This window comes from Aquarana catesbeiana, linkage group LG02 (assembly GCF_042186555.1).
Source record: "Aquarana catesbeiana isolate 2022-GZ linkage group LG02, ASM4218655v1, whole genome shotgun sequence".
NCBI lineage: Eukaryota > Metazoa > Chordata > Amphibia > Anura > Ranidae > Aquarana > Aquarana catesbeiana.
Window position 1 is genome coordinate 5,865,374 of NC_133325.1, and position 23,228 is coordinate 5,888,601.

The 23,228-nt window shown below is 49.1% G+C and overlaps 2 protein-coding genes across 2 annotated transcripts in view; one reads left to right on the top strand and one right to left on the bottom strand.

Moving 5' to 3' along the window:
• The window catches only part of LOC141126583 (uncharacterized), a 137,556-nt gene extending 130,997 nt beyond the window's left edge, over positions 1–6,559 (bottom strand). Inside the window, exon 1 of the mRNA XM_073612503.1 lies at positions 6,449–6,559. The gene's annotated coding sequence lies outside the window, so the exon portion shown is untranslated. The remainder of the gene's footprint in view (positions 1–6,448) is intronic.
• Positions 1–23,228, top strand: part of LOC141126606 (uncharacterized) — a 757,790-nt gene that overhangs the window by 389,362 nt on the left and 345,200 nt on the right.

The following is a 23,228-nucleotide window of genomic DNA, read 5'->3' on the forward strand; positions in this document are numbered from 1 at the left end:
TGAGCTGACCATAGTGAAAGTAACAAGGAAGAAGGTGAAGTGTCCCGGGAAGGAGAGCAAGTTGAGGACGGGAGTGTAGCTTGCTAGAAGAGAGAGGGATTAGCTGCAGTAAGTAGCAGAGGTGGATGAACGGAGGAGACGGGGAATCCGTAGATTGTGGAGGGTATGACAGTGAGCGGTATGTACAGGAGAGGAGTGTGGTGGGTATGACAGTGGGCAGTATGTACAGGAGAGGAGTGTGGAGGGTATAACAGTGAGCAATTTGTACAAGAGAGGAGTGTGGAGGATATGACAGTGGGTGGTATGTACAGGAGAGGAGTGTGGAGGATATGACAGTGGGCAGTATGTACAGGAGAGGAGTGCGGAGGATATGACAGTGGGCGGTATGTACAGGAGAGGAGTGTGGAGGGTATGACAGTGGGCGGTATGTACAGGAGAGGAGTGTGGAGGGTATGACAGTGCGCAGTATGTACAGGAGAGGAGTGTGGAGGATATGACAGTGGGCGGTATGTACAGGAGAGGAGTGTGGAGGGTATGACAGTGGGCGGTATGTACAGGAGAGGAGTGTGGAGGGTATGACAGTGCGCAGTGTGTACAGGAGAGGAGTGTATGACAGTGGGTGGTATGTACAGGAGAGGAGTGTGGAGGGTATGACAGCTACAAAGCAGCGGCCAACGCGGCCTCTTCCCTCGGCTCAATGGCATCTGTCACTCCTTCCCTAGCCCCACCATGTCCTCCTGAGGAGTCCCCCGAACTGTTTGAGCACAGTGTTGGGTACATGCTCCAGGAGGATGCCCAGCATTTTGAAGGCTCCGATGATGGTACTCAGCTAGAGGAAGGCAGTAACGTGAGCCCAGAGAGAGGGGGTGCCCAAGAAGGACAGCAATCTGGCAGTCATGCTCCCCCTGCTGCAGCATACTGCCAGCTTTGCTCCAGTGATAAGGAGGGAGGGGATGAGAAGGTCACTGACTCCACGTGGGTGCCTGATAGGAGAGAGGAGAAGGCACATCTCAAACGAGGCAGGATGCCCTCCAGGGGCCAGCTTACGGGCAGCACACTAAGTGCATCACAACGCAGAGCTCCACATGTCCAGGGTGCTGCTGTCTCTGCGCATTATTCCAAAAGTTCTTTGGTGTGGGCCTTTTTTGAGACGAGTGCATCAGATCCCACCACTATTTGCAACATATGTCTCAAGCGTATCTCGCGTGGCCAAAACATCACCCGCTTGGACACCACATGCTTGACCAGACATATGTCAACCTGCCATGTAGTTCGTTGGCAAGCGTACCTAAAAGACCCACACCAAAGAACAAAGCGGACCTCTCCTTGCTCCTCATCAGCTGGGGTCTCCACCCCCACTATACCTTCAGTCCTCTCTGAAACCTGCACGGAGAGGAATGAAGGTGTAGAATTAGGTGTGTCACAGCCAAGTAGTTGGGGGCAATCTGCTATCAGTACACCGATGTCAGATTGTACCAGGCAAATTTCCCTGCCCCAGCTGCTGCACCGGCGAAAGAAGTTCACTCCCAGCCATCTACATGATCAGCAGTTGAATGCTAGCTTGGCTAAATAGCTAGCACTACTAATGCTACCTTTTCAGCTGGTAGACTCTGCCCCCTTCTGTGAGTTTGTGGAATGTGCAGTTCCTCAGTGGCAGGTTCCCAAATGCCACTTTCTCTCACGGAAGGCGTTTCCGGCTCTCTACCGGCATGTGGAAGGCAATGTCTTGGCCTCGCTGGACAGGGCGGTCAGGTGCATATTACCGCTGACTCATGGTTCAGCAGGCATGGACGGGGATGTTACCTATCTTTCACGGCGCACTGGGTGACTCTTCTGGTAGCTGGGAAGGATGCAGGACAGGGTGCAGTAGTGTTGGAGGTTGTTCCGCCACCACGCCTCCAAAATTCTACTAGTGGTGATTCTGACACACCTCTCTCCTCCACCCCCTCCTCTTCTTCTTCCTCCATGGCCTCATCATGTGCTGATTTGTCCTCGGAACCAGCGGTGCTCCATAGGCATTCAAGGGGCCACGCAAGTACGCAGGCCAAAAGATGCCACGCGGTGCTTGAGCTGGTGTGCTTGGGGGACAGGAGCCACACTGGGGCAGAGGTTCTGTCAGCTCTGCAGGGGCAGGTTCAGAGGTGGTTGATGACACGCCAGCTTAAGGCAGGTATGGTGGTTTGCGACAATGACACCAACCTCCTCTCCGCCCTCCAACAGGGACAACTGACCCATGTGCCCTGTTTGGCTCACGTCCTTAACTTAGTGGTGCAGCGGTTCTTGGGCAGGTACCCTGGCTTACAGGATGTCCTGAGGCAGGCCAGGAAAGTCTGTGTGCATTTCCGCAGGTCATATAATGCCAGTGCTCGGCTGGCTGACCTCCAAAAAGGAATTTAACCTGCACAAGAACCGCCTAATCTGTAACATGCCCACCAGGTGGAACTCAACGTTGGCCATGCTGCAGTGGCTGCACATGCAGCAGAGGGCCATCAATGAGTACCTATGCGACTATGGCACATGCCAGTGGGCTATTATCAGGGATGCATGCACTGTCCTGTCACCATTTGAGGAGGCCACGAGGATGGTGAGCAGTGACAGTGCATGCATCAGTGACACTGTACCTCTTGTCCACCTGTTGGAGCACACACTGTGTGGAATAATGGACAGGGCACTTGAGGCAGAACAGAGGGAGGAAAAGGAGGAGCACTTCTGACCTCTCAAGGCCCCCTTTATACAGACAGTATTCCTGCATGGCCGCCGATCACACAGGAGGAGGAGGATTGTGTCAGAATGGAGGTGGAGCCTGGCACTCAGCATCAGCAGCAGTCTTCAAGGGATCATTTACAGTCTCAAGAAACCCATGGACTTGTACGTGGCTGGGAGGAGGTGGCTGCAGATCATGTCATCCTTAGTGACCCAGAGGACTCCGGACCGAATGCCTCAGCAAACCTACGCTGCATGGCCTCCCTGATCCTGTAAAGCCTGCGTAAGGATCCTTGTATTCATGGTATCAAGGAGAAGGACCAATACTGGCTGGCAACCCTCCTTGATCCACGTTACAAGGGTAAGGTTGCGGACCTTATCTTGCCATCGCAGAGGGAGCAGAGGATGAAACATCTTCGGGAGGCCTTGCAGAAAGGTCTGTGCAACGCGTTCCCAGAGACTGGGAGGTTACAAACTCCTGTTTCTGAACAACGTGTTGCTGAGGCTTCGGTCAGTCAAAGAAGGAGCGGTGGAGAAGGTGGCCGTCTGACTGATGCGTTCAGACAGTTTTTTAGTCTGCAGCCCCAAGGTCTGATCGGTTCCAGCAACCATCGCTAGCGTCTGATTCACACGGTGCAGGATTACCTAGGGGCAAGATCTGACTTGGACACTTTTCCCACCAAAAATCCTCTGGGTTACTGGGTCTTGAGGATGGATCACTGGCCAGAGCTTGCACAGTAAGCAATTGAGCTACTGGCCTGTCCTGCATCCAGCGTTTTTTCGGAACGCACATTCAGTGCTGCTGGAGGCTTTGTAACCGGTCACAGGGTGCGCCTGTCCATCGGCTGGCCTTCATAAAAATGAATCAGTCTTGGATTACCAGTTACCAAGCACCTGATGCTGATGTAATTTTTTTTTAATGGATTTGTTTTTTTAATGTGAGATCCCTTCAAGACTGTGTATGCAGATGCTGAGTGACTATCCTGTTATGCTGAGTAATTATCCTCTTCCTCCTCAATTTTCATGCTGATAGCATGCAAGAACATTTTTGGTTCTGGGCACCGCCACCAGTGGCCAAGGCCCAATTTTTCTGTCCCTGTTTAACAGGGGTGTGTAATTACAATTCTTGATCTAATATTTCACAGAAGGGCCCTGTGAGGGCTTACAGTGTTGTGGCAACACCAACATTTAAGGCCCAAATTTCTTCTGAGTATATAGGGCAGGCATCTACTTTCAAACATCCAACTTACAAACGACTCCTACTGCAAACGGAAGGAGACAACAGGAAGTGAGATGAAATCTACCCCTAGGAAGGGAAATTCTCTCCTGTTAAGTTAATATGGAAAAAACGTGTCTCCTCTCCATTGATGCTTTATCACCAATCCCACCCCAAATTTTCAAAAAACATTTGTCATTGGGACAGAAAGTGAGGTGAAATCTTCTGAAGAGGAGGAAAGACAGCAAAACAAATGTCACAGGGCTGATAACCCTTCCCTATGTTTTCCAAAAAGCTTAAAAATAGATTTTTTGGCTGGAGCTACACTTTAAAAATGTACCAGTTCAAAATTACAAACAGATTCTACTTAACAACAAACCTACAGTCCCTGTCTTGTTTGCACCGCCTGTATACTGCTGTTCAGAGTATATAGGGCCTGGTGGCCCCACACCTTTCCTTATTTTAATTTGGGTGCGGGGTTCCCCTTAATATCCATACAAGACCCAAAGGGCCTGGTAATGGACTGGGGGGTACCCATGCCGTTTGTCTCACTGATTTTCATCCATATTGCCAGGACCCGACATTACATTAAACCCGCAAGCAGTTTTAAATGAGATTTTTCCTTTAAAAATGACATTTGGTGCAGGGACTGTTCTAAACACGGGAAACACGCGCCACTTTACAGGCATACTATAGACACCCCCCAGGTACGATATTTAAAGGAATATTTCACTTTTTTTTTCACTTTAAGCATCATTAAAATCACTGCTCCCGAAAAAACGGCCTTTTGAAACTTTTTTTTGCATTGATACATGTCCCCTGGAGAAGGACCCGGGTCCCCAAACCCTTTTTAGGACAATAACTTGCATATTAGCCTTTAAAATTAGCACTTTTGTTTTCAATCGTTCGAGTCCCATAGACTTCAATGGGTTTCTAACATTTGTGCAAACTTTTGGTCCATTCGCAGGTTCAAGTGCAAACCGAACCGGGGGGTGTTCGGCTCATCCCTAGTTGAGGGTATGACAGTAAGCAGTATGTACAGGAGAGGAGTGTGGAGGGTATGACAGTGAGCAGTATGTACAGGAGAGGAGTGTGGAGGATATGACAGTGGGTGGTATGTACAGGAGAGGAGTGTGGAGGGTATGACAGTAAGCAGTATGTACAGGAGAGGAGTGTGGAGGGTATGACAGTGGGCGGTATGTACAGGAGAGGAGTGTGGAGGGTATGACAGTGGGCGGTATGTACAGGAGAGGAGTGTGGAGGATATGACAGTAAGCAGTATGTACAGGAGAGGAGTGTGGAGGGTATGACAGTGGGCGGTATGTACAGGAGAGGAGTGTGGAGGGTATGACAGTGGGCGGTATGTACAGGAGAGGAGTGTGGAGGGTATGACAGTGGGTGGTATGTACAGGAGAGGAGTGTGGAGGGTATGACAGTGGGTGGTATGTACAGGAGAGGAGTGTGGAGGGTATGACAGTGGGCTGTATGTACAGGAGAGGAGTGTGGAGGATATGACAGTAAGCAGTATGTACAGGAGAGGAGTGTGGAGGGTATGACAGTGGGCGGTATGTACAGGAGAGGAGTGTGGAGGGTATGACAGTGGGCGGTATGTACAGGAGAGGAGTGTGGAGGGTATGACAGTGGGCGGTATGTACAGGAGAGGAGTGTGGAGGGTATGACAGTGGGCGGTATGTACAGGAGAGGAGTGTGGAGGGTATGACAGTGGGCAGTATGTACAGGAGAGGAGTGTGGAGGGTATGACAGTGGGCAGTATATACAGGAGGAGTGTGGAGGGTATGACAGTGGGCAGTATGTACAGGAGAGGAAACCAACATTGAGAAGTAAAATCTGAAATCACAGATCAGCAAAAATAGCTCAATCAATATTTAGGTCCCTTTCAGACGATCGGATCGATCGATTCCATCTGTGCATTTGTCAGACGGAGCTGATTGGACCACCCATTGTCCTCTATGGGGAAGTGGATGTCAGTAGATATGTATCCTCTGACACTCGCCTGGCATCCGATCCAACAAAATCCGCTGAATACAGACGGATGGCGATACGCTCACTATCCATCCAGCGGATCAAATAAAAATGGACAGTCTGTCTGTTTTCATTCGATCTCCCCATAGAGGAGAGGGGGACACTGACAGGTCTCTGCACAGTGATCGGAGACGGACCGGACATCCGACTGCTCAGCTGGGAACAAACGGAGAAAAACCCCCGCTGAGCGAGCCGAGTCCAACAATACCGACCTTCCCCGTGTGAAGGGGGCCTTAGAGAGCGCGGGGACCCTCTATACCAAGGTGACAGACAGAGACCGAGTCTTCAAAAATCGATCTATTTCTCTCTCTCTCTATATATATATATATATATATATATATATATATATATATATATACACACATACACACAGTATATATACGCAGATGATTCATCACAAGGGGGAAGACTCGATCACAGATGATTGATATGTGTATAGCAGGGACAGGAGCCCTGTACTATGAATAGGACATCCACATGACTTACCTGTGTGGTCTGATGTGGAGAAAATCTGATGCTGATGTGTTTAAGATGGAGACTGAGAAGCTGTTCAACCTCCTGGAACCAACTCTAAAATGGCCGAAAACAGGAAGAAACAAAAAAGGGGTGTAACCCATTCGTTCTCAGTCTGATATTTCCTGTGTTTGCCTCAGACGGAGGATCACTAAACTAACGGGACTGATTAATACAGAGGGTGCAGTATGGAGAGTGGACACTGGGTGGTGCCGCTCCAAATAGCTGAAAAGTATAAAAACAGCACAAAGAAAATAGATTATTGTGAACTTTTCAGCTTCAGACTTGGCACAGATGCATTGCCGGAGTTACGCACCTTCTAGTTGACTGTTGGATCCCTTTCTTTTCAAATATTTTCATTAGGTTTTCACAAAGAAAAAAAGAACATAAAATATTTTTATATGACAGAAACAATATAAACAGTCAGGTATGATTATTAAAAGAATCAAAGCAATCGATGTGTATTGAGTAATACATAGGAACTGTGAGATCATGTAAGCATTAGATAAACCATTAGGTTGGATATATTGTCATCAGAAGGACTGTCCCCCTCTTCCCGAGCCCCCCTATTGGAAACATACTGCATTTTGGGGTTTAAGGGACATCCCCTCTGAACTTGCAATACTCCACTAATATTGTCTCACCATAGATTAGTAAATTAACTCCATTATAACTTTTACATATAAAAATCAGAAATACAAAATAGTCCTGAACCCAGCGCTCAAATGGAACAAGTTAACTGCACTTTCAGCCGCTATTATAAAATACAAATCCATAAACAATATATATAAAAGTTATAAACAATATATATATATATATATATGCCTAATTTAAAACAAAGCATTAACAGCACTTCGTATGAATAAAAAATATCCACCAATATATCTCATATAGTGCAATAGTCAAATGCCCTCATGTCTTGCTTATAAAAAGAAGAATAAAGAGTATATAACAGGCCCCCACCTAAAGGGACACGAGGCCTCAACCCCAACGTTTCCTTCCCGGCAGCCTTGGTTGTCAGGGAACCTTCAGCCAGTCTCTACCATGGGGGGGGGGGGATTTGGGGTGGTATTCCCTGGGCACAGCATGATCCCCAAAAGGGGTGCCCGGAGTATTCTTCTGATCCCCTCAGTTGGTCCCCCAAAAAACTGGAGCAACACGAGGTTCACATTTGCTGGATTATTCCATGCGATGTGATGAATCCTCTCCTCCTATTGACAGTTCTATAAAACAATCGCATGGAAACAAGAAAGAAGAAGAAGAAGAAGGAGAAGAAGGCTTCTGATCCACCAGAAATTGGAGTGCATAAACCTTCGACTGCTACACCTTCACCGATCCGCCTGGTGCTCACCCCTTTGTGTATCTGCTCACCAGAGGTGTTACTTCACAGGGCCTGTTTGATCCTTTGCAGCATGTATGTTCGGTTTTTATTGTGAAGATAAAGAATTTGAATTTGAGAACATTTATGTGGGTTTAGGTTGTTTGGATAATAGTTCCTCGTAGGTTAATATGTTTTCTTGTAACCAGGGTAGGACTTTTTAAATTGGGTATTGTATATCCGTAGATGTGTAATGGAGGGTCATTACATTTTTCCAATGAGTCTGGGGGGAGCAGAAAGGTGTGGTTTGTCCCATGCTAATAGTGGAGCATCTATCGAGGGAAGAGTTTTGTAATGGACCTGTAGATGAGTACAGTGAGCTAGTACAAGGTAGGTGCCCGATTTCCTATTATGTGTTTCTCAATATGGACCCAAAGTTTTTCGGAAATTCCCGGTGGGCCGATGGCTCAGTGTGGGCTGGTTTAAACCACATCTGCAGTGCTCAGCGATCTACCCATCAACCGCCGACAGCTGGCGCCTGACGGGTAGATCGAGATTAAGCCAGTATGCAGAGTAGCGCAGGAAGCGTTTGTCTGTAGTAAGTTCTCTCTCATGTTACGCAGCGCTGCTCGCTCCCCAGTGGCCCCTCCTCTCTTCTTGTGTATCCCAGATGATTTCACAAGCCAATGGGGATATATACGAGAAGAGAGGAGGGGCCGCCGGGGGATGTGCCCTATAATGTGCCCCCTGATGTGCCCTACAATGTTCCCCATCATGTGCCTTGATGTGCCCCATCATGTGCCCCCAGATGTGCCCTATAATGTGCCCCATCATGTGCCTTGATGTGCCCCACCATGTGCCCCCAGATGTGCCCTATAATGTGCCCCATCATGTTCCTTGATGTGCCCCATCATGTGCCCCCTGATGTGCCCTATAATGTGCCCCATCATGTGCCCCATGCCCTGATGTACTATGTGCCCCATGCCCTGTGCCCTGATGTGCTCCGTGCCCTGATGTGCTATGTTTCCTGATGTGCTTCGTGCCCTGGTGTGCTATTTGCCCCAATGTGCCCCATAATGTGCACTGATGTGCCCCATAATGTGCCATGTGCCCTGATGTGCCCTGTGCCCTGATGTGCCATGTGCCCCGATGTGCCCTGATGTGCCATATGCCCAGATGTGCTATGTGCCCTGAGCCCTGATGTGCCATGTGGACTGATGTGCCCCATGCCCTGCTGTGCCCCGTGCCCTGATTTTCTACGTGCCCTGATGTGCCCCGATGTGCTATGTGCCCCATAATGTTCCCTGATGTGCCCCATAATGTGCCATTTGCCCTGATGTGCTATAATGTGCCCTGATGTGCCCCGATGTGCCATGTGCCCCGATGTGCCCCGTACCCTGATGTGCCATGTGCCCTGATGTACTATGTGCCCTGTGCCCTGATGTACCATGTGGCCTGATGTGCCCCGATGTCCTATCCCCTGATATGCCCCGATGTCCTATCCCCTGATGTGCCCCGTGCCCTGATGTGCTGTGCCCCGATGTCCTATGCCCTGATGAGCCCTGATGCCTTATGCCCTGATGTGCCTTGTGCCCTGATGTGCCTTGTGCCCTGATGTGCCATGTGCCCCGATGTCCTGTGCCATGATGTCCTGTACCCTGACAAGCCCTGATGTGTTGTGCCCTGTACCCCGATGTGTTGTGCCCTGATGTACTGTGACCTGTGCCCTGATGTCCTGTACCCTGATGTGTTGTGCCCTGATGTACTGTGACCTGTGCCCTGATGTCCTGTACCCTGATGTGTTGTGCCCTGATGTGCTGGGCTCTGTACCCTGATGTGCTGTGCCCTGTACCCTGATGTGGCCTGGTGTGTTGTGCCCTGATGTGCTGGGCTCTGTACCCTGATGTGCTGTGCCCTGTACCCTGATGTGGCCAGGTGTGTTGTGCCCTGATGTGCTGGGCTCTGTACCCTGATGTGCTGGGCTCTGTATCCTGATGTGCTGGGCTCTGTATCCTGATGTGCTGGGCTCTGTACCCTGATGTGCTGGGCTCTGTATCCTGATGTGCTGGGCTCTGTACCCTGATGTACTGTGCTCTGTACCCTGATGTGCTGGGCTCTGTACCCTGATGTGTTGTACCCTGATGTGCTGGGCTGTGTACCCTGATGTGTTGTACCCTGATGTGCTGTGCCCTGTACCCTGATGTGTTGTGCCATGTACCCTGATGTGTTGTGCCCTGATGTACTGTGACCTGTGCCCTGATGTCCTGTACCCTGATGTGTTGTGCCCTGATGTGCTGGGCTCTGTACCTTGATGTGCTGTGCCCTGTACCCTGATGTGGCCTGATGTGTTGTGCCCTGTTGTGCTGGGCTCTGTACCCTGATGTGCTGGGCTCTGTACCCTGATGTGCTGGGCTCTGTATGCTGATGTGCTGGGCTCTGTACCCTGATGTGCTGGGCTCTGTATCCTGATGTGCTGGGCTCTGTATCCTGATGTGCTGGGCTCTGTACCCTGATGTGCTGGGCTCTGTATGCTGATGTGCTGGGCTCTGTATCCTGATGTGCTGGGCTCTGTAGCCTGATGTGCTGGGCTCTGTACCCTGATGTGCTGGGCTCTGTACCCTGATGTGCTGGGCTCTGTACCCTGATGTGCTGTGCCCTGTACCCTGATGTGGCCTGATGTGTTGTGCCCTGTTGTGCTGGGCTCTGTACCCTGATGTGCTGGGCTCTGTACCCTGATGTGCTGGGCTCTATATCCTGATGTGCTGGGCTCTGTATCCTGATGTGCTGGGCTCTGTACCCTGATGTGCTGGGCTCTGTACCCTGATGTGCAGGGCTCTGTACCCTGATGTGCTGGGCTCTGTATGCTGATGTGCTGGGCTCTGTACCCTGATGTGCTGGGCTCTGTACCCTGATGTGCTGGGCTCTGTACCATGATGTGCTGGGCTCTGTACCCTGATGTGTTGGGCTCTGTATCCTGATGTGCTGGGCTCTGTATCCTGATGTGCTGGGCTCTGTACCCTGATGTGCTGGGCTCTGTACCCTGATGTGCTGGGCTCTGTACACTGATGTGCTGGGCTCTGTATCCTGATGTGCTGGGCTCTGTATCCTGATGTGCTGGGCTCTGTATCCTGATGTGCTGGGCTCTGTACCCTGATGTGCTGGGCTCTGTACCCTGATGTGCTGGGCTCTGTACCCTGATGTGCTGGGCTCTGTATCCTGATGTGCTGGGCTCTGTACCCTGATGTGCTGGGCTCTGTACCCTGATGTGCTGGGCTCTGTACCCTGATGTGCTGGGCTCTGTATCCTGATGTGCTGGGCTCTGTACCCTGATGTGCTGGGCTCTGTATCCTGATGTGCTGGGCTCTGTATCCTGATGTGCTGGGCTCTGTATCCTGATGTGCTGGGCTCTGTACCCTGATGTGCTGGGCTCTGTACCCTGATGTGCTGGGCTCTGTATCCTGATGTGCTGGGCTTTGTATCCTGATGTGGCCTGATGTGTTGTGCCCTGTTGTGCTGGGCTCTGTACCCTGATGTGCTGGGCTCTGTACCCTGATGTGCTGGACTCTGTACCCTGATGTGCTGGGCTCTGTATCCTGATGTGCTGGGCTCTGTATCCTGATGTGCTGGGCTCTGTACCCTGATGTGCTGGGCTCTGTATCCTGATGTGCTGGGCTCTGTACCCTGATGTGCTGGGCTCTGTACTCTGATGTGTTGGGCTCTGTATCCTGATGTGCTGGGCTCTGTACTCTGATGTGCTGGGCTCTGTATTCTGATGTGCTGGGCTCTGTATCCTGATGTGCTGTGCCCTGTACCCTGATGTGTTGTTCCCTGTACCCTGATGTGTTGTGCCCTGATGTACTGTGACCTGTGCCCTGATGTCCTGTATCCTGATGTGTTGTGCCCTGATGTGCTGGACTCTGTACCCTGATGTGTTGTACCCTGATGTGCTGGGCTCTGTACCCTGATGTGCTGTGCCCTGTACCCTGATGTGGCCTGATGTGTTGTGCCCTGTTGTGCTGGACTCTGTACCCTGATGTGCTGGACTCTGTACCCTGATGTGCTGGGCTCTGTACCCTGATGTGCTGGGCTCTGTACCCTGATGTGCTGGGCTCTGTACCCTGATGTGCTGGGCTCTGTACCCTGATGTGCTGGGCTCTGTATCCTGATGTGCTGGGCTCTGTACCCTGATGTGCTGGGCTCTGTGTCCTGATGTGCTGGGCTCTGTACCCTGATGTGCTGGGCTCTGTACCCTGATGTGCTGGGCTCTGTACCCTGATGTGCTGGGCTCTGTACCCTGATGTGCTGGGCTCTGTACCCTGATGTGCTGGGCTCTGTGTCCTGATGTGCTGGGCTCTGTACCCTGATGTGCTGGGCTCTGTACCCTGATACTGTACCCAGTGTGTGAAGCTGTTGCAGAATTTTGCGTCTCTACACAGGGGAATTAAGGCCCTGTACATTGTGGGAGAGAATCTTAAGTGTCCCATTCAGAGGCGTGGAGTCAGTCATGGGGAAGCAATGAGTGTGATGATAAGTATTTGTAATTCTCACCTGATGTCCTAATTGTCCCTGGCAGATAGGAGATATCCCCAGCAACATGACGGGCTCGATCTGTGTTACGGCAAACGGGAGATCCAGCGAGAACCTGTAGCTGAAGAGGAGGGGGGGAGGGGGGGAGGAAAGGAGAAAGGAGAGAAGAGCAGAGAAAAGAGGTAGAGAGGAGTGAAAAAACAAACCATTAGATATTGCATCAGAAAATTTTTACCCAAATCCCCACGGACCAGCGAGGGACCCCCCCCTGCCTGGACCGGAACCCAAAACACAGCAAAAATTCTGCGACCCAGGGGTCGAGAGAGTCTGGGTCCGATAGGTGAGTGAACAAGGGTTCAGCTATCGGAGCCAGAGAGAGACGCACTACGACCGCTCCGGTCAACGCCGCCTCTGATTGAAATCGTGGCAGTACATAAACAATGCAATGCAAGCCCTGCTATCACATTGTAGTAGTGATCAAAAAGCTTCGAATATTTGGGAGAAAAAAAGAAAAAAAAAAAAAAAAACATTATTAAAAACGGAACAGTACAACATTTTCCCCGGAAAATCTGGACCCGTAGGGATCCGAAAGGAAGTCCTGGGGAGAACTCAGAAGAGGAAAGTCACCAAAAAAAAACTGACATCAGGTCGGTCGTCGACACAGACCCAGGGGAGGATCAAAAACAGAGACTGATGATGCTGCAGGCCCAATCATGGGGGAAAGGACTCTTTCGATCGCTTGGAAAGCTGTTTCTGCCACACTGGCGACACTGGGCTGGTGGGGGATATTCTCTTGACAGACGATGCTCCTCGAGAGGCAGAAGACTGTGGGACGTCCTGAGTAATCAGACCCAGATGAAGGAGAAGTCGTTCCCCGTCTTGGAACGTTGAAAAATTGTATGGTTTGTTGCAGTATGAGAAGTTCAATCTGAGTGGGAAGGCCCACCTGTAGGTGATGTCTTTGCTCGCCAGGACTTGTAGTAGCGGTTTCAGGGCTCTTCTTTTTTGTACGGTATATGGGGATATATCAGCGAAGATTTGGACCTGATGGCCTTGGAACATCAGTTTCTCTGCTGACCTGGAGAGCTTCATCACTTCTTCCTTGACTGCATAGAAATGCGGTTTCACGATGATGTCTCGTGGCAGACCATCGGAACGAGGTGGTTGTAGCGCCCTGTGGGCTCTGTCAAGCTCTAAGCGGTGAGCCGGAATATTGGGGATTAAACTTTTGATGAAGTCCTGGACTGCCATGTGGGTGTCTTTAACGGATTCAGGGAGCCCCCTGAGACGAAAGTTGTAACGTCTCGACCTGTTCTCGAGGTCATCTATTTTAGAGGTGGCAGATTCCAGTTGGTCCTGGAGATCCTGGATTCTGGAAATATTTTGGTTAATTCTCAGGATGGCCTGATCAGATTTTTGTTCGATCACTTCAATTCTGGCACCAATCTGCTGCAAATCTGCATGTATGGAAGCAGTGATCTGTGTAGCTGTGTGGGATAGGCCTTTTGATAGCATCTGGGAAAAAGCAGCCATCATGGAGGGGAAATCAGTAGGGGAGGGAGGAAGATCCCTGGCCTGTATGTCCCAGGAGTCCGGACTGTGAGGCAGATCCTGCTGAGGGGTGAGAGCTGCCCCTCCAAATGTCCTCCTTAACAGAGAGTCAGTGGATGCTGGAGAGGGGAACCCTGGGAGAGTACTCACTGTGGCATCCGATGCTGGTGAGGACGGGAGGGCCCCTTGATCCTGATCTGCGATGGATTCTGACAGGCAGGTCAGGCCTTGTGAGGAGACGGCCGCCATTTTGGGCCATTTTGGCCGCTCCAGGGATCCGTTCAAGGCGTCAATGAGGTTCCGCCTGGAGGCAGAAAAGGACATCCAGGTGTGGCTGGAGGTGTCCCCAAGCTGCAGGGACAAGAGGCTGAAAAGAGGGCTTGCACCGCCGCTATGGATGGCGTTAGATCGGAGTGGCGTGGAGCTCCCGGGCTAAGCGGCCATCTTGGACGCTGCCGCGCATGCACCCTCCGTCTATAGATCTTTTATTGCTAATTGTATCTCAGATGTTTCAATGGGTTGTTTTAGAATTTCGATATCTGCTTCCATTAGCTTAGGGAGTTTGGATGATTTTAAGTAGTCTTGTATAACTTGTGATCCATTTTCTTGTACATCTGCCGGTTTATGTGGAGTTGGTAAGTTGTAAAGATTAGAGCAGGGGCGGACTGACAACACTCAGGGCCCCTGGACCAAATAAAGCAAGGGCCCCCTGTCAAGCCCTGCCCATGACTCACCCTAACCCCGCCCATGGCCTGCCCCTGACCTCGCCCCTACATTTTGCACAAAGTACAACTTCTGCCTTTTTTTTAATGGGACCTGGAGGGGGGTCTCTCTCTAACAGTGTCCATTAGAGAATCTCTGTTAGAGAGAGAGACCCCCCTCCAGGACCTATTAGAGACTACAAAGGAGTATAATGGGAACTGGAGGGGGGCCTCTTTCTAACAGAGTGTACAGTGAACACCTTCATTCACTCTGGTCCTCATAGGACCCCCTCCTTGTGCCATGACTCTCACCCCTGCCCCAACCTCTCACAAAGTAGAAATAAAATTGGCACTGTGTAGAGCTCTTCTTACCTTAACTATGTGTACTGTAGCTGTGCTGGTTCCCGCATCCTCTGTGGCTAGCTGGTTCCCACATCCTCTGTGGTTGGCTGGCACCCGCATCCTCTGTGGCTGGCTCCTGTGGGTGGCTGGCTGGCTCTCTGGTGTGGGTGGGTCACTGTGGGTGGGTGGCTGGTACCCTGGCCTTGCTGTGGGTGGGTCACCTTGGGTGGTTGGGTGGCACGCACCCTGGCCCCACTGTGGGTGGGTCACCGTGGGTGGTTGGCTGGCACCCTGGCCCTGCTGTGGGTGGATGGGTGGATGGGTGGCTGGCTGGCACCCTGGCTGGCTGGTGTGTCCTCCCCTCTTCCGCCATTTTGGGACCTGTTTGCCGAGGTGAGGGAGGTACTTGGAGGGAAGTGGTGACCTTTGCCCTATCCGGGACGGTAGATCTAGAAGGTTTTGCAGCAGGCCCTGTGCGCGGAGACACGTGACGCAACACATAATGACGTTGCCTGCGTGTGCGGGTCCTCTCTGTGCCCATTTGAGAGTCTATGTTAGAAAAAGCCCTCATCAGTACCCATCAATGCAGCCTCAGCAGTACCAATCAGTGCAGCCTCACCAGTGCCAATCAGTGCAGCCTCACCATAAATGCAGCTTCACCAGTGCCCATGAATACAGCCTGATCAGTGCCCATTAATGCAGCCTGAAAAGTGCCCATCAATGCAGCCTCACCAGTGCCCCTTAATGCAGCCTCACCAGTGCCCCTCAATGCAGCCTCAATACAGTTTTACCAGTGTGCCCCTCCATGCAGCCTCACCAGAGTGCCCCCTCCATGCAGCCTCACCAGAATGCTCCCTCCATGCAGCATCACCAGAGTACTCCCTCCATGCAGCCTCACCAGAGTGCCCCCTCCATGCAGCCTCACCAGAGTGCCCCTTCCATGCAGCCTCACCAGAGTGCCCCCTCCATGCAGCCTCACTGTGCCCCCTCCATGCAGCCTCAGAGTGCCCCCTCCATGCAACCTCAGAGTGCTCCCTCCATGCAGCCTCAGAGTGCTCCCTCCATGCAGCCTCAGAGTGCCCCCTCCATGCAGCCTCAGAGTGCCCCCTCCATGCAGCCTCAGAGTGCCCTCTCCCCCCTCCATGCAGCCTTAGAGTGCCCTCTCCCCCCTCTATGCAGCCTCAGAGTGCCCCCTCCATGCAGCCTCAGAGTGCCCCCTCCCCCCTCTATGCAGCCTCAGAGTGCCCCCTCCCCCCTCTATGCAGCCTGATCAGTGCATGGGGAATAGCCGCCGGATCACACAGAGCGGGTAACTCCCGCTGTGACACCTGGCGACCACTGTCATCGGATGTCCAGCCTCCTTTGTTAGACATCACACGTCCCGGCATTGGACCAGTGAGATTTTTATCAAAGGAGGCGGGACATCGGATGACATCGGTAAGCGGGAGATCCCCGCTCTATGTGATGCGGCGCCTGCCCTCCTCCCCCTTACCCTCCGAGGCAGCGCTGGGGCCCGTGCGGGCCCGAAAAGATGATCACCAGCCCTAAAGGCTCCAGCAGGTGGCGCTGGTGGGCCCCCTTTAGCGGCCTGGCCCTCGGTCCATGTCCGATTGGACCGACTGGTCAGTCCGCCCCTGGATTAGAGTAATGCCGTGTACACACGGTCGGACTTTTCGGCTTTACAGCCCGTCCGACAGACTTTCGGCGGATTTTTGACGGACTTTTGGCGGACTTGCGGCGGACTTTCTAACGAACGGACTTGCCTACATACGATCACACAAAAGTCCGACGGATTCATACGTGACGACGTACAACAAACTAAAATAAGGAAGTTGATAGCCAGTAGCCAATAGCTGCCCTAGCGTGGGTTTTTGTCCATCGGACTGGCATACAAACGAGTGGATTTCTGGGTCCGGCGGAGTTACGACATAAAGTCCATCAGATTTGCAGCTGGAAAAGTCCGCTGAAAGTCCGGGGAAGCCCACACATGATCGGATTGTCCGCCGGATTTGGTCCGTCGGCGTCCATCGGACTTTTGTAGATGAAAAGTACAACCCCATGTACGCGGCATAATAGTCATGGAAATGTTGGGCGATCAGCTCATCAGTTATGTCCAATGCCCCTTCCTTATTTCGTATGCCTAATATGTTGTTGCTGTATCGGGGAGTTTTGATTGCTCTGGCTAAGAATTTGCCAGTTTTGTCTCCATATTCATAATATATTTTTTTCCTAAAAAATAGGAAGCATTTAGTGGTGGCGCCAATTGTTTGCTGTAGGGTTTTCCTAGTTTCAAGTAATTCAGTTGCAGTGTGTGTTGTCAAAGATTGTTTGTGCTGGGTTTCTAATTTTGAAATTTTGTCTGTCAATTTGGTGATCTCTCTTTCCCTGTCTCTTTTTCGTTGAGCTCCCATCTTAATTAGTTCCCCTCTAATAGAACATTTATGGGCCTCCCATATTATCAGAGGGTCAATTCCTGGTGTTGTAGTCAAATAATTCTTTTAAATGTGAAGTAATTATTGGCAGCAGCTCGTGGTCTGTCAGTAGTAAGTAATTTAATCGCCAAGTAGGTGCTCTAGTAGAGGGGGCTGTCAGATCTAACGTAAGTGAGATAGGAGCGTGGTCAGATATGCATTGTATGCCAATGTGTGCTTCTGTGACTGTATGTAAATCACTGCTTGATACAAAAATATAATCGATCCGCGAGTGTCTAGCATGTGGGACAGAGTAGAAGGTAAAATCTTTATCTTCTGGATGGAGGTAATGTCCTGAGTCTTTGAGATGTAGGGAATTAAGTAATGATTTTAGACTTTTCAAAATTCTGTATGTTATGTATGTTTTACCTGAGGAAGTGTCTGTCATGGGGTTTAAAGGGAGATTGAAGTCTCCACCCAAGATTATACGTCCCGAGCTGAAGGCCTCAAGCTCCCTCACTAAGCGTTGACAAAAGGTTAAGTGGGACGTGTTTGGAAAGTACACGTTTGCTAGTGTGGTCGGGATACCATTGTGTTTCCCTTTAAGGAAAAGATATCACCCTTCCGGGTCCGTTAGTGTGTCAGTTAGTTCAAAATTGGCTTTCTTGCTGATCAGTATTGTAACCCCCTTTTGATTTGGCCAAGTCGTTTGTGGCATGGTGTGCCTCAGTAAAATAGGAATCAGTGAGCCTGGGTATGCTATGTGTCTTAAAATGAGTCTTGTAGGAAGGCAAAATTTGGCCTACCTTTCTTTAATTCTCGCAAAAGGGCAAATTGCTTCTCCACGATATATAATCCTCTGATATTATGAGAGATTACTGTGGGACTACGTCCCAGTGAAGAATATGCCATGGAGCAGCCGTAGGCAGACCCAGAGAGCCGTGTCCTGTAAACAACACTGGTGAAAAAAAATCGTAAGACTGGGTACATATAATTTCATTACACGTTTGTGGCGGTATATACAGCTACTACCAAGAGAAAAGAGTATAGAGAAATAGAGTATAGCAGAAAAGAGAAAATGAGCCATAGATCTTATACCTTTTGAATAGATATGCTATCACAAGGTCTTATGTAGCGCACTCCTGTGTTGCAAAGTCACAGCAGGAGGCACTTTGTGGGGATATGGGAGGTACCAGCTGATGTGAACAACTGAGCAAAAACACTTGTTACTCTTTAAGGGTGGTGGAGTCTAAGAATGGAGATTGAAGGTCCGCAGCCTCCTTAGGTGGCTAATAATTAGGTTCTAAAGGAGTTATTCTCCACTATAGTGCATAGAACTACTATATATTGCACAATTTATGGTGGGTGGGGAATAGTAGAGGGCCTCGATCCTAACTCGCATCCTCAGTGGTTGTCTAACTGTTTGAAACATGACCCAGCAGTTGAGGTGTGAACCCAGTCCAGATAACATAACTTAACATTATAACGTAATGGGTAACAAGAACATGTGTGTAAGACTAAGTAAAACTTTCCTAAAACATCATATCTAAGGCAAATGTATATAGCATGATAGAATCCTGAGCTGGTGGACCTGTTAAAGTAAGTATTAGGGATAATCTGTTTGTCAATGTGCACAGTCATCCTATATTGAGGTGGATTAAAAGTTTGCTGTAATCACATGCTCAGCATATATTGGTGTCTGCGTTTTCAGCTCAACCTCTTCATGCTCCAGCCTGTAATATAGAAGTTCCCTAATGCTTTAAAAGTTAGTTGACATCCGAGTATGCATTGTGGAATTGAAAAAGAAATCAGAGGCTCATGCATATTAGTCGTCGGACATAGGTGCCTTCCTTGTAAGGACCTCACAGGTTGTATACTGTGTGGTTGGTCTAGCAAAGTCATGATGTGGGTGGTTTGTGACAGCAAAAGTTTATGCATGAGTAGTCTTCCGGCGAAGGATGGTTAAATTCACACAGGTCCATTTATTTCTCTGCTTAACTGGGGGTAGAGCACCTCGGATCCCCCCAAAAAAGGGGAAAACTCCAAGATCGGTGATGAGGCGATCGAATAGTCAGGGGTCAAATTGAAGCAGATAAAAAGTGGGAGATCTAACGTGGAACATAGCGGTTAACAATTATGGCTGTAAATTATATATCATCCTCTAGGTGTCCTCTGGTGCTCTAGAGGAGTGTGCCCTAGGGGTTCCAGAGATCGAGCTTTCCTGGTGGCTTTGCTTCATCTTTTTAGACTGACGTTTGTCAGGGGAAGAAAACGGTGAGCAAGGGGGGATCCTGTGCAGAGGTGAAAGGAGAAATTCCTGATACCAGTCCCGGAGTTCAACTTGGCCCAGTTGAAGTGAGTTACAAAACTCTGGGAGGTTATCCGGCGAGCGTAAAGCGTGCTGCCTACCATTATGTGTCACAAGTAGTGCAAATGGAAAGTGCCAAGTGTAACGCAGGTCTTTCTCACAGAGCTTGTCTAAGAGGGGGCGCAAAGCCCTGTAGTTTTTCAAAGTTATTTGAGATAAGTCATGAAAGAGCATTATCACTTCCCTATTGAACACAATTTCCTCGGTCCAGCGTGCCTTTTGCATGATGCCCTCCTTCAGTATGAAGCTCTGCAGGCAACATATGATGTCATGTGGGGGCATGTTGTCTGGGCTTCGTGCTCTCAGGGCCCTGTGTGCTCTCACAAATTCAATTTCAGTATCTTTAGGCCTTTCCAATAGGCTATTAAATACTCTCTGCAGAACTGGGATGATTTGATCATTATCCACTGTTTCGGATATCTCTCTGACCCTAATATTGTTCCGTCTCCCTCTATTATCAAGGTCCTCTAAATGTCTGTTCATTTTTTATGAAATTATTAGAGTGTGAGGAAGTAAGTTTTTCAAGTCTGCAGATAGCTCTCTCTCTGTGCTTCCCAGCCGCCTCAGCCGAGGCCATTTTCTCAGTAAGCACTAGCAGGTTTGATTTGAGATCAGTTAGTGCTGCTGAAAAAGTGGACTTAATGTCTGCAGCAAATAGGGACATGTCAGCGTATGTGAGGGGATGATTAGAATGTGAAAGTCCCCTACCATTATCCTCTGCCGCGGATTGAGAGTCTTCACTGAAGTCCTCTTCTGTGTGTGTCGGCGCCATCTTGGCTTCGGCCACGCTGCTCCGGGACAGTGACTAATTCCTGAAGATTTCGGATATATTCCTGCCCTTAGAGGCCGTCGCCGAACGGCGGGATCGAGTGTGGGGTGACCGGTTCTTCTGTTTGCTCGTTATCGTGGGCTAAAGTGCAGGATAACAGGCTTGAGGCTGCGGGTCCTCCGGAGCTCCCCTAACATGCTGCCATCTCAGCCACGCGCCAAGCCACATCCCTGGCCATCTTTTTTTAAGGGTACAGAGGTGACATAAGGGTTCTAATAGACCTCTGTCTCTTTAAAGAGAACCTGTGACCAGCAATATGCTATCAATCCCCTATGTAATAGAAATTAAGTTAAGTGAAAAAAGTTTAAAAAATTAAAGTATCACACTGTAAATTCAAAAACAAAACATATTCCCAGTTCCCACGTACATGCTCAATGTTTGGTGCGGTTATGTAGGAAAACAGCAATCACACTACACATATTACATATCTCTGCACACACCAGAGTGTGAGGAATGACTCTAGGGACATCATTCATGGAGAACTATATAAACTAATGACCTGGAAAGGTTTTTTAAGCGCCGCCTATTGACAATTTTTGGTACTGAAGTTTGTCACCATTTCACATGTCCATCCAATTTTTAAAGCGTGACATGTTTGGTATCTATATACAAGACACACAACTCATATTTTATATTTCACCAAAGAAATTGGGTAATATATTGTGTTTGAGTGACCTAAAATTATCTTTAATATTTTTACAGAAAATATGAATATGATAAACAGCTGCGCTAATATCCTGTGACTTAAAAAATGGCAACTACCAACATTTTATTCTCCAGGGTCTCTGCTTTCAGAAATATAAAAACAATGTTTTTATTTATTTATTTTTTATTTATTTTTTGTTTTTAAATCATCTGGCCTAAAAATGTGAATTTAACCATGTGCATAAAAAGACAAATTAAAATCTGGTAGCGAAAGAAACAAACAACAGTGTATAAAATTATTATGAAAACTATAGTAACAACTAATGGCTTAAGAAGCAAACCCACCATATTACTCAACCAAGTTCCAACTAAACCCATCCAAGAAAATGGACCCCATTTCCTCCCACCCAGGTGCCCGTTGGACCTCCTTTATCTTGTTTAGATATCCCCTTCTGAGATCCTCATGATATACAGTAAAATAAATGTACAACACTCTCTATGTGACACCAGTTTGTAGACTCCATCTTGAGCTTCCGAGAGATAGTCAGCAGCCATGCAGTTTTGTGACACCAGCTTAGGTGATGGAGACACTTCTGTCAGCTCTGCTATAACATAACATAACATAACATAACATAACATAACATATAATAGTGGTATTGTTGAATGCATCCCATTAACATTAGCAGCTCAGTGTTGAAAGGCCTACGGCAGCTTGGAAAGTTTCTTTCTCCCCAGAGACTTCTCCCTGGCTGGTGTCCCAGTCACAGCCCTGCCTGTAAAGATGTCATTCATGATAGGAGATGACACATGGAAAAGAGACATTAGTCATGGAAGGGGAAGTAGAACATGTAATAGAAGGTTTGGAGAAGGTGGGCTTAGCTGGAGCCCTCAAGCCTGGCTTATGGTGTATCAATAGTCAGAAGAACCTGAATGGACTTTTCCAGTGAGGCTTCAGTGAAGTGTCAGAAGTGCATGGCGTTGGCGAGACCAAAGTCATCTTTGAGTTGTTGGAACGATTTTAAAATATCTTCACTATACATGTCTGCTAAGTAAACCACCCCACTAGTGATCCATAGGTTACGGTCCGGTAGATGCAGTAATTCGGGTAGGCAAGGATTGTCCCACAGAGGTGTCTGTTTGTGCATTGAGGGGGCTTTGAGTTTGCGTCTCACTACTTCCCATATCTTACAGTGGTTGTATAGCAGACCCTTACGATCTCCGAGAGTCCAGGGTTCACCGGGGTCTCTAAGAATAAGCTGAGATAATTGTGCTGCCTAGTAATATAGGTTAAAATTCGGTAGTGCTGTACCCCCTAAATCAGTGGGGTTCCTCAGCACTTGCCAGGATATTTCATGACGTGTTTTGCCCCACACGAAGGAATTTAAAATGACTTCCAAGGATTTAAATATTCGTAGGGGTATATGTACTGGAGCCTGCCATAGGACGTACAAGAATTTGGGTAGTAGAATCATTTTTATTAAGTTTATTCGGCCCATGGCTGCCAAAGGTAGTCTGGTCCATGCCTGTGTTTTGGATTTTAAGACTGTGAATAGTGGTTCTAGGTTTAGTCTGATATAGTCTTCTGATTATAATACCTAAGTATTTCATTTCGCTAACACGAATTAGAGGGGATGAAGCCTGCATCTCTGTTGGGGCCCCTATATTTAAGGGAAGGATCTGGGATTTATCTCAATTAATCCGTAGCCCCGAATAGTAGGCCTCTGATCCCAGGGTGTGTACGGAGTGATGTTGCCAAGGGTTCTACTGACAAAATATATAATAAAGGGGATAGAGGACAGCCCTGACGCATGCCTCTAGACAATGGGAAAGTGTCAGAAACTTTACCATTGATCAGGATCCTGGCACTTGAAGTTTGACAGAGAAGCTGAATCCATTTGATAAACTTAGGCCCGAAGCCAAACCTGGCCAGACATTCCCAGAGATAGTACCATTCTACAGAATCAAACACTTTTGCGGCATCCAGGGACACCACTACTCTGGAGTAGGGATGAGCTTCGAGTTCGTTATGAACCCATGTTCGACTCGAACATTGCATGTTCG